This window comes from Protopterus annectens, chromosome 7.part0, assembly GCF_019279795.1.
Source record: "Protopterus annectens isolate FY-2018-M chromosome 7.part0, PAN1.0, whole genome shotgun sequence".
NCBI lineage: Eukaryota > Metazoa > Chordata > Ceratodontiformes > Protopteridae > Protopterus > Protopterus annectens.
Genome location: NC_056739.1, coordinates 953,731,243 through 953,745,554, shown reverse-complemented (window position 1 = coordinate 953,745,554; position 14,312 = coordinate 953,731,243).

Sequence of the window (14,312 nt, the reverse complement as noted above, 5' to 3'; positions counted from 1 at the left end):
GTCCTGTTTAGTCAGGCCACCCATGAGCAGCAGGAGTGGACCACCATGTGGAACTACCTAGTCCAGCGGGTCAATGATGTCGAACTGCATAACCACAGTTATGAGCAGGTCCGACATCATTGTTCTGACCTGTTTCCAGTGCCCATCGGCATGCTGCTGCAGTCTGGGGTGATCGCCTCACAACAGGGGGAGGTCATGCCATCCATCCCCCCTGACACGTGTTGAGGACCTCCTCGCCAGCCTCATGGCACCTGCCCGTCCACACAGCCAACAACTGCCAGACACCATTGTGGAGGTGGGTGCTACCCACACACACTGGCTGAGGAGCATGCAGGTAAGGCCACAGGGCACATCAGTAGACAACTGCTGCATATTCATCTGCATCTGTCCAGGTAGATCATGCATATCTGACATGTCATATATATAGTTTGTTGCTGCATAGTGGTAATAAACAGATGTGCATAAGTGGTAGTATTGTGGACTTGTACTGTTGATGTACTGTAATGCTGCACCTGCCATGTAGCAATGCCACAACTGTGGTCACTGAGTTTGCATCTCTCATACTCTTATGTAGGTCCCTCTGGTATACCACCAAGGCTGCAGCCTGTAACTGGTGAGTATGGTTTATGTTGATGCTTGCCAATACACCGTGCATGTAATGGCTATGGTATATTCCATGCACACATCTAACACACCTAGCCATAATGCATACTGTACATGTTCAAGTATTGTTGCTGTTAAATGCACTGCATCACAGTGGTGACCATGATGGGGTATTGGAAGGGTATGCCAGACACCTGGAAGATAACTAACATCCTGTCATTGCAAAAATGTGTCCACAGGGATTAACATAATGGTGGGACACATGGCCTACAGTAGGGACATGTGTGAAACATCACCCTTATACAGTACAACAACTGTGTATATACCAGTATTACAATGGCAATTGTTACAGATGTACACTATGGCATAACATATTACTGTGGTCCACATTATTAGCTGGGATTAGGCTGTAACATGTGCTGTTCAGTGTATGGGGCACTGCAAACTGACACACATGTGAAGGCCATACTTGTCAAGCATCTGAAAAAAGGCTGAAGGTGGGGAGGGGATGCCAGCATGACACACCAATGCACTGCAGCAGGGATCCTAAGGATGCTAAGAATGGCTGTATCTGAACAGGAATGTTGGCAGATGTAACTCTACCCCCAAAGCAATAGTGACGGCAGTGTGTGAACACCAAGGGGTGTGCACATGAGTAGATCTTGTAATCATGCAGATTTGGGGGACATGTGTAGGGCAGACTGACCATACACTGGTAAATGCAGATGTTCCATGCTAGTATGCCCCTGCCAGGAATAGTGACTGTTATAGTACACATAACAATAGGTGCAACAAACCATCATGATAAGGGTGTGCACAAATATGCACACACGGAGTGTATGCATCATGGTCAGCCTCCGCACACCTAACACATTTCTTAGACACTGCATGTAAATGTACAGGACATATGTCACATATCAGGCTCATGTACTGTTAATATATGCAGTGATGTGGTCCCATGGCAGATCAAGGAAGGGTGCATCATATCAATAAGGGTGTGTACACTCCCCATAGCCATGGTATGGTCTGATGGTTGTCAGTGTAATAGTATTGGATTGGTCATACATGGTACGCTGATGTTGAGATCTGTAAACCAGACAATAGGCATTTATAAATGACATCTGTCCACATATCATCCCAGGTATGTGTTGCTGGAAAACATAGGGGCTGTGAGAATTAGAGTTGCCATAACTGACACAGTACGACACATTTAGCAATGGGTTGTACACCTGTGAGGTTTGGTGCACAGTACATGGCAGGGTGCAGAACAGGTGCACAGCAATACTGTGTACATGGGTGCAGTGGTATCCAGGGGAAGGGGCATCACCTACTACCACAGCCCATGTATCACACACATGTATACTGTTGCTAGCATGGATTGACTATAGCTGCACTGCATGCTGTCGTGTACCATATGTTATGCATGTTGACAGATGGTAATGGGAGGACTGTGTGTACTATCTTTGTGCAACCTCACCTGTATGTGTGTGTGTGTGTGTGTGTGTGTGTGTGTGTGTGTGTGTGTGTGTGTGTGTGTGTGTGTGTGTGTGTGTGTGTGTGCGTGCGTGCATGTGTGTGTGTGTGGGTGGGTGGTTATTTTGTCTGTAGGGAGTTTGATGCATGTAGGATGTGTGTGTGCATGTGTGTGTGTTTGTGTGGGTGTCCATGTATGCACATGTGTGATTGTGGGGTTGTTCATAAGTCAGTACTTACCTTTGGGATCGTGCAGTACATGGGCATGGACTGACACATGACACACCAGGGATACCTGTCTGATATGTAATCACAGACAGCTGATAGTATAATAAGGTCTGTAGCATGGAACATGTATTGGGAGGGAAAGTAAACACCAGGTATACCCTTAATATCACATTCAGCAGAGAGGTGACTGACAACCCATGTATGCAGCACTACGAATGCATTGGAGAATTACTAGACAACACCAGGGAGTGTAACCATATATTACAGCTGTCACATAATAGGTTGATTGAGCAGCATTTCTGGCATGTGTTGAGCAATACTTATACATGACACTCCAGTGCATGACATTGAGTGAACGTAGTAGCCCCTCTCATATAGGGGCCAGGCTCACGCAGTCCGAACATACACAGGGTGAACACTGAATGACATAAGTGAGGCCATGTAAAACCACTCCACTCAGATCAAGGAGGTAATGGAGTAACAGGTCTTGTGTTGTGATCACTTGTCTTGGTATTTAGAAGAATGATACATTAATGAGTGGTATTAATGAGTGCATGTTACCAAGTGTAATGCAGGATGGGGAACTTATGAGAATAAACGTGGGACTGTCTGTAAATTCATGGACAGGTAGGTATTAAGGTGGAATGTGTGATTGTGTGTGTGTGTGTGTGTGTGTGTGTGTGTGTGTGTGTGTGTGTGTGTGTGTGTGTGAGTGTGTGTGTGTGTGTGTGTGTGTGTGTGTGTGTGTGTGTGTGTGTGTGTGTGTGTGTGTGTGGGAGACTGTCTGTCTGTATATATGTGTGTACTGTTATGCAATGCTGAGCAGGTGTTAAAGTATGTTTCTTGTTTTCCCCCACAGGTGGTGAGGTGGGTCAGGGTCCCTCTTGCATGCAATCTGATGTTGGTGTCCATATAGACACCGAAGATGATAGTACTGTTGAGGCAAAGGTGGGGTTGTCAGGGGCCGAAACAATGCCATCATTTGACATCCCCCTCTTAGCCACCCCACACACAGTTTCAGTGCCTATACATACCCCATCACCAGTGGCCATAGTGGAGGGACAGTTGGCGGTTGGTGGCAGTGCATAGAAGAGTGTGGTATCCATGCCTACTGTGTCTGGTCACAGCAGGCATATCCAGATGTCTGGCAGGGCACCACATAGGCAGTTGTCCCAGGGTGCTCATGGTAGGGCCACTGGTCATAATGCCCCTAGCAGAAGCGCCACAACTGGTACCACCAGGCGCATGTCTCAGGCTGTCATGGGGGTGCAGGAACATATGGAACTGTATACCAGACAGGGCCTGAAGCTGCAGAGGGCTGCTCTCAAATGTGCAAGCGACACTAGCCATGAACTGTCTGGTGGCCTCTGTGCTCATACGGAGGTCATGGATAGATGGTTTGGTGAGATGATGGGCCTCATTGACCGTGGTTTGTCTGTGCTTGAACATGTGGTGGGAGTGCGGCGACTGCCACGTGGACATAGGCCAGCAACACCAACAGCTGGCAGTCAACGTGGATGTGCTAGGGCACCAAGGTGCTCCCATAGTGGCAGTACCAGCCCCAGCATTGCAGGGGGGTGCTGTCCACACCACACTACAGCAGGCCATGAGCACGTGGTCCTGGCCAGTCCCAAGAGGGACCTGGTTCCAGTGGACATCTGTCATCTTCAGGGGAGAGTAGCACATCGAGGCCTGTACCTGAACATGCCCATGGAATGCCTGGCAGGCACAGTCCGCATGTCTGTGGCTGTAAACGCTGAACTGCACACCCTGCCAGGTATGGTCTGCAGCTGTCCATAAACACCTGTATAGGCAGGCACATGGCAGAACTGTGTGCATGCATATCCACACACTATATGAACACACCTAGAGCAACCCCATACCTACAAACACATCACCATGCCCAGTTCAACTCATTACACCCCTCACCCACACACATGGTGTCAAATGTATGGCCCACCCTCAGCCTCTGGCAAACCAACAACACACCCTGTGTATATGATGTTACCTGTGCACATCCCTTTCATCCATAACATCAATGCAGGGACAAGCTAATATGGTTCTGATGCACACAGTGACTGTACTACAGTGTACCAATGTACTGCAGTGTAACATGTTGTCAGGAGTAATGTTTAATGAATACATGTCCGGTAGTGTAGCCATCCAGCAATGATGCATTATAGCTGTGAGTAACACTGGTTGATTGTGGTCTCCATAATTTTAACCGTTTGTGGTGTAGGTATACATGTGTCAGCAGGAGGATGGTCTGCAGTCATATTCCACAAGGGTATGGCACTGTGGTGACACAATGGCTGTGATATATCCAGGGTACAGTTGAACACATGTCATAGGTTTGTATAACAGTTATTGCCTGTGTGGACAGGTGACCCGCTGGGACGTGTATAATCTGCAACCTGATGCAGACCCATCAACATGCACTCACACTCTTACTTGGCAATACTGAGACTAGACACCTACTTAGGTATGTAGTGCTACTGAACTGTGTGGCTTTCATTGCACACACCACACAGTGTTTAGGGTCAGGTGTGCCCCAGGTTACATGTTACATGCAGAACATCCCCAGACATGTACATTATGGTAATGGGGGATTTAATGGTTCTATATGGACAATACATAGTGTGACATACCATCATAAACACATTAACAGACACATAACAGGCAGACACACATCCGAGAGACCTGGGCCTATCAGTGCTAACTAACGTGTCCATGTGTCCAATTTGTTAAAGGTAGGCTGCACACAGCACATGCATAACTGGGCTGGATTGTGGTATCAGTTTCCTGTATGGTTGATGGTGACAGTGGTCACCATAAAGTGTTACATGGGACATATACTGAGTGTACCATGGTGTAATGACAGTGTATACAGCACCCACATCCCCCAGTGGATATTGTACTCCCTGGAACCCATGATAACACTCTGACATACCCACCATCACACATTGCCCATGACTGCGATACAACCCATAATATATCACAACAGTGGTACTACAGGGATATGCATCTAATGCACATGCCACGGGCATAGTAGGGTGTTGCATTGTCATGCCTCACCTATGGGCAGCAACAACACTATCTGTACTACTGTGTGGCAATGCGTATTGTAATAGGAGTATGTGGCCTCAGAATGCTGTGCCCTACAGATATACAGACATGCACACATACACACACTTTCCAGAACTTAATGGGTATCCCATGCCTATCAACCCATTTGTACAACACTGTTGTGCTGGTACTGCAAGGCTCATGTAGCCAGTAGGGAGAGGAGCATAACAGGGAACATGTAATGTCCGATACAGCAGCAGCCACAACTGACTATGGCAATGGGTGTTGCAGTGGTTGTGAAGGCCCTCATGGAATTCCCAACTACAGGTGTACTAACACACAGACACTGCTATCCTCAGTAATGCACATGTAAACATGTGTCAGTACTGGTGTGCATCAATGCAGGTGGTCATAGCTGTGTACCTGGCTATTGTCCATGGAGAGATGGTTTGTGTAGGGGATGTGTGTTCAGTGGTATCATGCCACCTGCCATGTGCCAGCAGGCAATCCATTGACAGACACCACTGTGGTGACCCTCAGGGTGAGAGTGACATGCATCAGCCAATCCTCTGGGTGTCTCCTGCACATGGCCACTGAGGTGATCCAGTTGATATGTATGCAACATGTATTACAACACATGGTTAGTGTCTGTGATGGAGACCTGTACCCAAGCATGTTCTGTTGACCGTGGTAGTGTAGTGGAGGTACCCAAGCCATGTGGTGTGTACAGGATGTCTCCTATATGTACCAGTTATTACACAGCTGGGGAAACATGTCAGTGTCAATCAAGCATAGGTTGCCTGTACATATCCCAGCTGGATACCTGCCATCTGCACATCTGTACAGGGACTGACAGTCATCTGCTTGGCAAGTAGCTATGCAGTAGGATGAATGTGTCGACAGATAGACGTTTGACAACAATATGTATGCCATTACTACACATTGGAAGCCCTCACTAATGTGCTGTACAGATGATAGTCTACAGTTATATTCCAAATGTCGGATCATTATCCAGTAGGGGATATATACTCTGACACAGCTCACACACCAGGAATATGACAGGGAGGCCTCAGACTCCAGCTATGCCTGCAGGTGTGCTTGTTGTAGTACTACATTTAGCACTCTACTCTTGCCTGGGAAAGCACTGTCAACAGTAGTACTGCCATGATACACTACATGCCAGTTTGACAGCATGTACCTTAGGTTACTACCCCTGTATGTAACACATTCACATGGATAGCAGTGCTGTACAGGTCTCATATACTTGTGTGTCCCAGACATGACACTCACACCCCTTGCTACTGTAATGACATCACATAGACGCATGTATTGTACATGGCATTACATACACTTATTACAGATATAATTACCCTGCTATGTTATCAGACTGGGTGGTGAGAACTGGTTACCAGGGCTAAGCCATGCTTAGCAGCTGTCAGCATTTCTGCAATATAACAGCTAAGCAGATTTGCCCACTGGTAAGTGAAGCCTACACAGTGTAAGTGCCCATATGTTTAACCATACCTTAGCAATGCTTAGCTTTGCACAAACCCGCTTAAAGCTGCTCAAAACTGCCTTAACCACTCTGTATCTGACAGCCCTTGTTTTGCCTAGCAACAAAATAAGCAGCTTTTGCAGGTCTTGAACCCAGGACACTGTACACTATAGTCACAACAGTTAACCACTACGCCATGACCACTGTGAAGAGAGTTGTTGTTTTTCTAATAAGATCGATCTTCTGAAATATCTGTCTATACACATATTGATTACTATTGGACAATTGCTTTTATTTCCACAATTGTGTAGTACTTGTTATTGATATTACTGTTGCATCACATATGTTGTTATATCATAATGTACATGAATCAGATACATATGGTGAGATACATCTGGGAAGGTATACACAACCGTGATGTTTACACATGACAGGAATATGGATATATACATATACATATGTTGATATATGTCTACATGTACATACACATGTATATTCATGCATATGTCGGTCTATACATCTGTATAGTGCATCATATATATGGCCATGTGTAGATCTCTTTGTATATACATATATTACACATATATATATATATATATATATATATATATATATATATATATAGTTACACTTCAGAAGATCGAACGGCTAAAATATCGAAGACCATATGGCCGAGACCATATAATCTATATTTCAGAAGATCGATCTTCTGAAATTGTAACAAAAATTTAAAAAACAGTTAAAGAAGACGGTAATGTAGGGAGGCCAAGCCCCCCTGCGTCCCCCATACCCTCCTACTTAAATATACCCACTCCGAGATTGCGCTACACTGTCAATACAGCGCAGAACAGGAGATTTTCCTGTTCCCTGCTGTAGTGCGATTTCTGAGTTGTTATATTTAAGTAGGGAGGTGTTGGTGGTGCAGGCGGGCTTGCCCTCCTGCATTACCGTCTTCTTTAACTGTTTTTTATTGTTTTTGTGACAATTTCAGAAGATCAATTTTCTGAAATATCAATAATTTTTTCTCGACCATATGGGCTTCGATATTTCAGTCATTCGATCTTCTGAAGTGTAACCGTATATACATATATATATATATATATATATATATATATATATATATATATATATACACACACACACACACACACACACACACACACACATATATATGTATATATAGATATATATGTCTGCACATCCTATGTGTACAGATGTACCTATTTATGTTGATATATATGTAGATATCTATAACTATGTGTGCATACATAGCTATTCAGATATACCTATTTATGTCAGTATATATGTAGATATCCATAAGTATATGTGCATATGTATCTATATCTGTATATGTGTAGACATATATTGCTGTGTTTATGTATATATTTGAGTGTTTATATGTATATATATATATATATATATATATATATATATATATATATATATATATGTACATATAAATATCCATATATATAAGTCAATATGTTTATGTGTATATATCTATATAGATATATTGATAAATATATATATACATATATGTTTACCATATGTCCAGAAAATGGAGTGGAGTCCTACCTCAGCACCAATAGTTCCAACCTCTTAGTGCAAGGGGATGTCATGTATGTATTGCAGTTATATATGTAGACTGTTGCTACTGTAATAGGGGTTGTCTTAACAGACATGTTGTGTGTGGCAGGTCATGTCTACTTTTGACATGTGCGCCATTGGCTACTGACAGACATCCTAAGGACATCATTGTACAGTACCACTGCTAACACAGTTATGATCCTGTGGACTACAGCAGAGATATGACCAATATATGTGGATAGTCCTGCACTCTGTGGTCAGTCCAAAGGTGTACACATATCCCATTCATGCGAGACATGTGGACCACGCCTCCCAATGTGGATGTTAATAGCCATGTACATGGGTATATCATGTAAATACTGGACTACATATGCCCACACAGTTTATGCATGCACACATGCCAGTCTGTCCTGACACATAATACCTGTTGGTGCAGGGGGTTACACAGCCACATACTACCCAGTAGTTAGTGACATACATCTGTACAGAATCCCATTGCTTTGTCAGAAATACACAACAGTTATGAGGGCCTGGCAGCAGTATGTCTTGCAAATAACTAGATATAACAGCACACTGGGTAATTACAATAAGCTGCTAGGCATGTCACAAAGCACTGTGCAAACTACAGACAGTCTGCCACAACACTTGACTACATTTTGTATGGGGAAATGCACATTTACCTGCAATTATAGTGGGCTCTACACGAATGTCACAGCACAGAGTAACAGACACCTGTAAGAAAGTGCATACCCACAACCAATGTAAACACAGCCACAACCAGATATGGTACACAAGCATAGCAAGACACTATATGGACTGTCTGATAAACACCATCCTCATTTGTGCCACTCAAACACTACCTCTACATACACTGGGTCATGGCACTGTGTGGTCTGATGGCTGCATTTGGTATGGGACACGTGTGTCTGGCCCTACAGACATGTGAGCCAATAGGATATTATACACTGGAGCAGCATGTAACATCAGATAGAGCAGGACCAAGAACAATGGCATCTACCACAGTCTGTGCACAGCCCAAGGAACGTATGCGCAATACACATATTGTCGACAATCACCCAAAGTACACAGAGCCCAGTAGTGTACACACAACCACAGAATGGCCAATTTATGTCCTCAGAAACAACCCCTACTATACATAACATGTCGAGCAGTCTTCTGATATCTGAATGGCTTGTTAACAGGTATGATGTCAATAATTAATGGTGTATAGAACATAAGCACCTCTTACTGCATGACATATGTACAAAGGTTGACAGACTTGTGGCTGGAGCTATGAACACTGTGCCAATATTGGCATGTTACTGTGATAACCTCATATATTTACTGTCATCCCAGTGTTTCTTGTGACATATGTCGTATGAGGGATATGAAATCAGTAACTCTTATGGCTGTCACCATGTACTGACTGCAGTCCTCACACTATGCTTCTGCAGTTCTCCGATAGGTGTTCTGTGAGTAACACATGAAACTAAAGTCTCCACACACTGCCCAGTCTGCAGATGATCCTACAGATGGGAGTTTCCTCAAAAACATAGCACTGTCACGACAGCTATTAAAACATGTAGACCAGCCATATCCACACAAACCCTGTTAAACCGACATTACTCCAAATGCAGAATAGCAACACTTACATGCTGAAGTCATGTCAGGCACATCCCCCTCCTGTCTGTTGGCCTGTATCCACAGTGTATGTTGTTAGAGGTAAATCCCAAAACCATCTGTGATGCTGTTTGCCAAACACCAGATCTATGTCCTGCTCACAGCGAATGAAAAGGCCCAACACCCATATGATGTTCCTAGATATTGGAGTGTGTTTCCATGCAGTTGACTATGGGAATGTTACCACAGCTGTTCCACATGCAGTCAGCTAGAGGAGGACTGCAATTCATGCAGAAACCATCAGCTGACCATGAGCATAACTTACAAAACACAAGCTGCTGCCTAAGCAAAGCAGGTATACTTCTCCACATCCACCAGAGGGGGAGTGAGAGAGACAGACAGAGACAAAGTAAGTCAGGGAGGGGGTGGGGGAGTAAAACCTAAGCATGTTTGGGTCACACATCTACCAGTACAGGGTTTCAACCCCCTGCCTGATTATGTATTGCTATCACATGTCTATGCAGTTAGTGCATGCGCCACATTGCTTACATGTTGAGGAGCTGTCCAACCGTATATGTGATGGTGAGTGACATTTGCAACAGTGCTATAGTAGCAATACGGTAGGTGTAGTACACATGCCTGTCCACATGAAAAGGTGTCAGCATCAACACAGCCACACTCTCTCAACGACTCAAACACATTGACACACTTGTCAGGGTCAGGAATACAGTTCCTGACTAGTTTGTTTGCCACAATACAGTAATGCGCAGGTATCACATGCACCACAGGGGTTATCCAGAGGTTATATGGGCAAATGGTATGTGAAGGTGTCTGACATCAGACAGCATGCTTCAGTATGCCAGTGGGAGTGGTAGTGAGTGTGAATGTGGCCAAAAGCATCTTACACCACACACACAGACACAGGGTGCCAGTACTGACATGCATGGGTGCATTGCTTCACAGATGTGTAGTGGTTAACTGCGCCAGAAGGCTATACAAGGCTAGGTGAAGGGTATACATTGGCATCAGGCCATAATGACATAAATAAAGACAATGGTCTGCAGTGTGGCTCATGGGTGAAGTGTCTGGATTGGCCCACACAGGTGGGTGTTGTATTCACCATCCAGTCACCTGGGTTACTATTGTGTGTGGCCAGTGCTGTACAGTGCTTGCCATGTATGTGTTCTTTAGTTCATGACATGGACAGTGTCTGGGATGTGCACATGTCCCACATGCATGTACAGTGACATGTGGAACTGTACCTGGGGTGTCTGGCCCATGTTGTATACACAGATTGTTATCATCAGATGTGCCAGTCCTGGACTCATTTGGCGGGAACTGGTAATGGGCAGCAGGTTGACCCTGCATCTACATTGATCACATGATACATGTATTCCCTGGTGTCAGTGGCATCTGTCCATACAGGGCATGTGTTTAAGGCATGGTATGTCCTTTATGGGTCACATTTGATGACACCACAGGTGTTGTAGGCATTCAGTGGGGAACATAGTGAAGGTGCACTGTCTGCAAGTATGTGCCTATTGTACTGATAGACCATGTGCCATGCCCTCTGTAGTCCACTGCAATCACAACATGGGTACTATCAGTGGGCAATATGCAGGGTTTTACCAACATAGCAGTTGTTGCCTAGGCAAGTGTGTTTGTGTATGAGACATGGGTTGAGAGTGTTCTCTAGGTAGTACAAGGGTTGCTTACTTTGTTCACCAGGCCTTGATGTCACATGTAGGGGTATGGATTGGAATCCCAGCCTCTCGGCTATTTGACATCTGTTATCCTTGTAAGGTGGACATTGCAACATATAATAGGGACACCATATAAGAGATTTGCAAAACCCACTCCACAATGAGTCCAGTTGTTACACACTCACAGCCACCTTCACACAGGATACGAATGAAAACACAGACACACACACACTTGCCATGTCTGGGATTAGAACTCCAACTTAACTAGTTCATCACACTACAGCATTACAGAGTTATAGGATGCACCACAGAGATTATTGGATGACTTGTTCCCCAAAGGTGTATTGCACTGGGAATGACATCAGCAGGCTTGCCAAAGAAGTTAATGGAAGTTGTAGTGACTGTTAATGGCCTCAAAAGCATTGCACCCTGCACAGACAAAGAAACACACACACAAACATCCACACTTGCCATGTCTGGGAATAGAACCCCTACCAAACTACAGCACTATGCTGTTATAGGACATGCCATGGAGATTACTGGAGTACTCCTTCCCCAAATGTGTATTTCACTAGGAATGACATCAGCAGGCTTGCCAAAGTAAGTCAATGGAGGTTGTAGTGACTGTGAATGGCCTCAAAAGCATTGCACCCAACACAGACAAGCAAACACACACACAACCATCCACACTTGCCATGTCTGGGGATAGAACCCCTACCAAACTACTATATCCCACTACATCCTTACACAGTTATAGGACACGTCACAGAGGTTACTGGGCTACTCTTTTCTGAAAGGTGTATTTCAGAGTGAATGACATCAGCAGGCTTGCCAAAGTAGGGCATTTGAATTGTAGTGAGTGTTACTAGCCTAAAAAGCATTCCTCCCTACACAGACAGAGACAAACACAGTTACCATGTCTGGGATGAGAACTCCTACCTAATGAATTTATCACACTACAGCATTACGCTGTTACAGGACATGCCACAGAGATTACTAGGCTACTCATTTCCCAAAGGTGTGTTTTAAAGTGAATGACATCAGCAGGCTTGCCAAAGTAGGGCATTTGAATTGTAGTGAGTGTGACTAGCCTAAAAAGCATTGCTTCCTACACAGACAGAGACACACACACACACAAACACACAGTTGCCATGTCTGGGATTATAACTCCTACCTAACTATTTTATCACACTACAGCATTATGCAGTTATAGGATGCACCACATAAATTACAAGTCTATTTCTTTCCCAAAGGTATTTCAAAGTGATTGACATCAGCAAGCTTGCCAAAGTAGGACATTTGAATTGTAGTAAGTGTGACTAGCATAAAATGCATTGCTCCCTACACAGACAGAGACACACACACAGTTGCCATGTCTGGGATTACAACTCCTACCTATCTAGTTTATCACACTACAGCATTACACAGTTATAGGCCACACCACAGAGATTACTGGGCTACTCCTTTCCCAAAGGTGTATTTCACAGTGAATGACATCAGCAGGCTTGCCATAGTAGGGCTATGGAGAGGGCAGTGTGTGTGCATGAGCCATAACCCATTCATCAAGAGGTAGAGACACCACACTCAGGCACACACAAGTTTATATTCTGCAGGTACATGTGTACAACTGTTAGATGACTACTGCCTTGTACAGTCATATTGCACAGATAGCACTAGCACCACATAGTCTTTAATGCTGAGGGATAACAGTGGCTAATTTCTACAGTGAGTGACATTTACACATCATGTAGTTGTAGACATTTGGCTGTGGGCTGGGTGGGACAGGCCTCACGATGGAAGGCTCTTTGTCACTGTCACTCTCTTCCACAGATCTATGTTTGTATACTTTTGGCATATTATAATATGTTGTTCTTGGATATATGTGTGCATTCCTATGCAATGTGTGTGCAAAGCATGACTGGTGCATACTGAAGAGTGTATGCATTAACATCTGTGACTGTCAGATATGTATGGTCCACTGTTGTTGGCAGACATGGGCTTCATTTGTTTAATTGTGTGAGCATGGCCAGTATGTCCTTCTGTATTGAATGCATGTGTCCATTCCAGGTAGTTTGTACTCCAGTGCAGACCATTGTGTTCTACACCTACAGCTAGCAAACTGTTTCTGCAGGATATCTGTAGATCAGTTGGCAATATGGAGTCAACCTGTGCATGGGATAGTGTGTGCTGTAGGTGATTGTGTCTTTGCTGCTTCTGCTACATGGTACTGGTGTTAGCAGAGATATTCAGACGTGTAGTGTTATACTCAGTAATGTTTTATGTCCTCAAGTACTGTCAGGTGGACATATTTGCTCGCAGTGATGTCCTAGGGAATACAGGGTGAATGCAGCAGTGTCCAGTATTGTGGTCAAATGCCTATATATTCATGGAAAGTTATGCCATTCTGGAGGGGGTGCTGCAGACACTTGCTGCTGGGTCTGTGTATCCAGTTCAGCACCTTAGTTCAGTGATGGCAGAGGATCCCATACTTGTACATCCATCGACGTGACAGTATGGCCTTATCTTGCTGTGGCAAT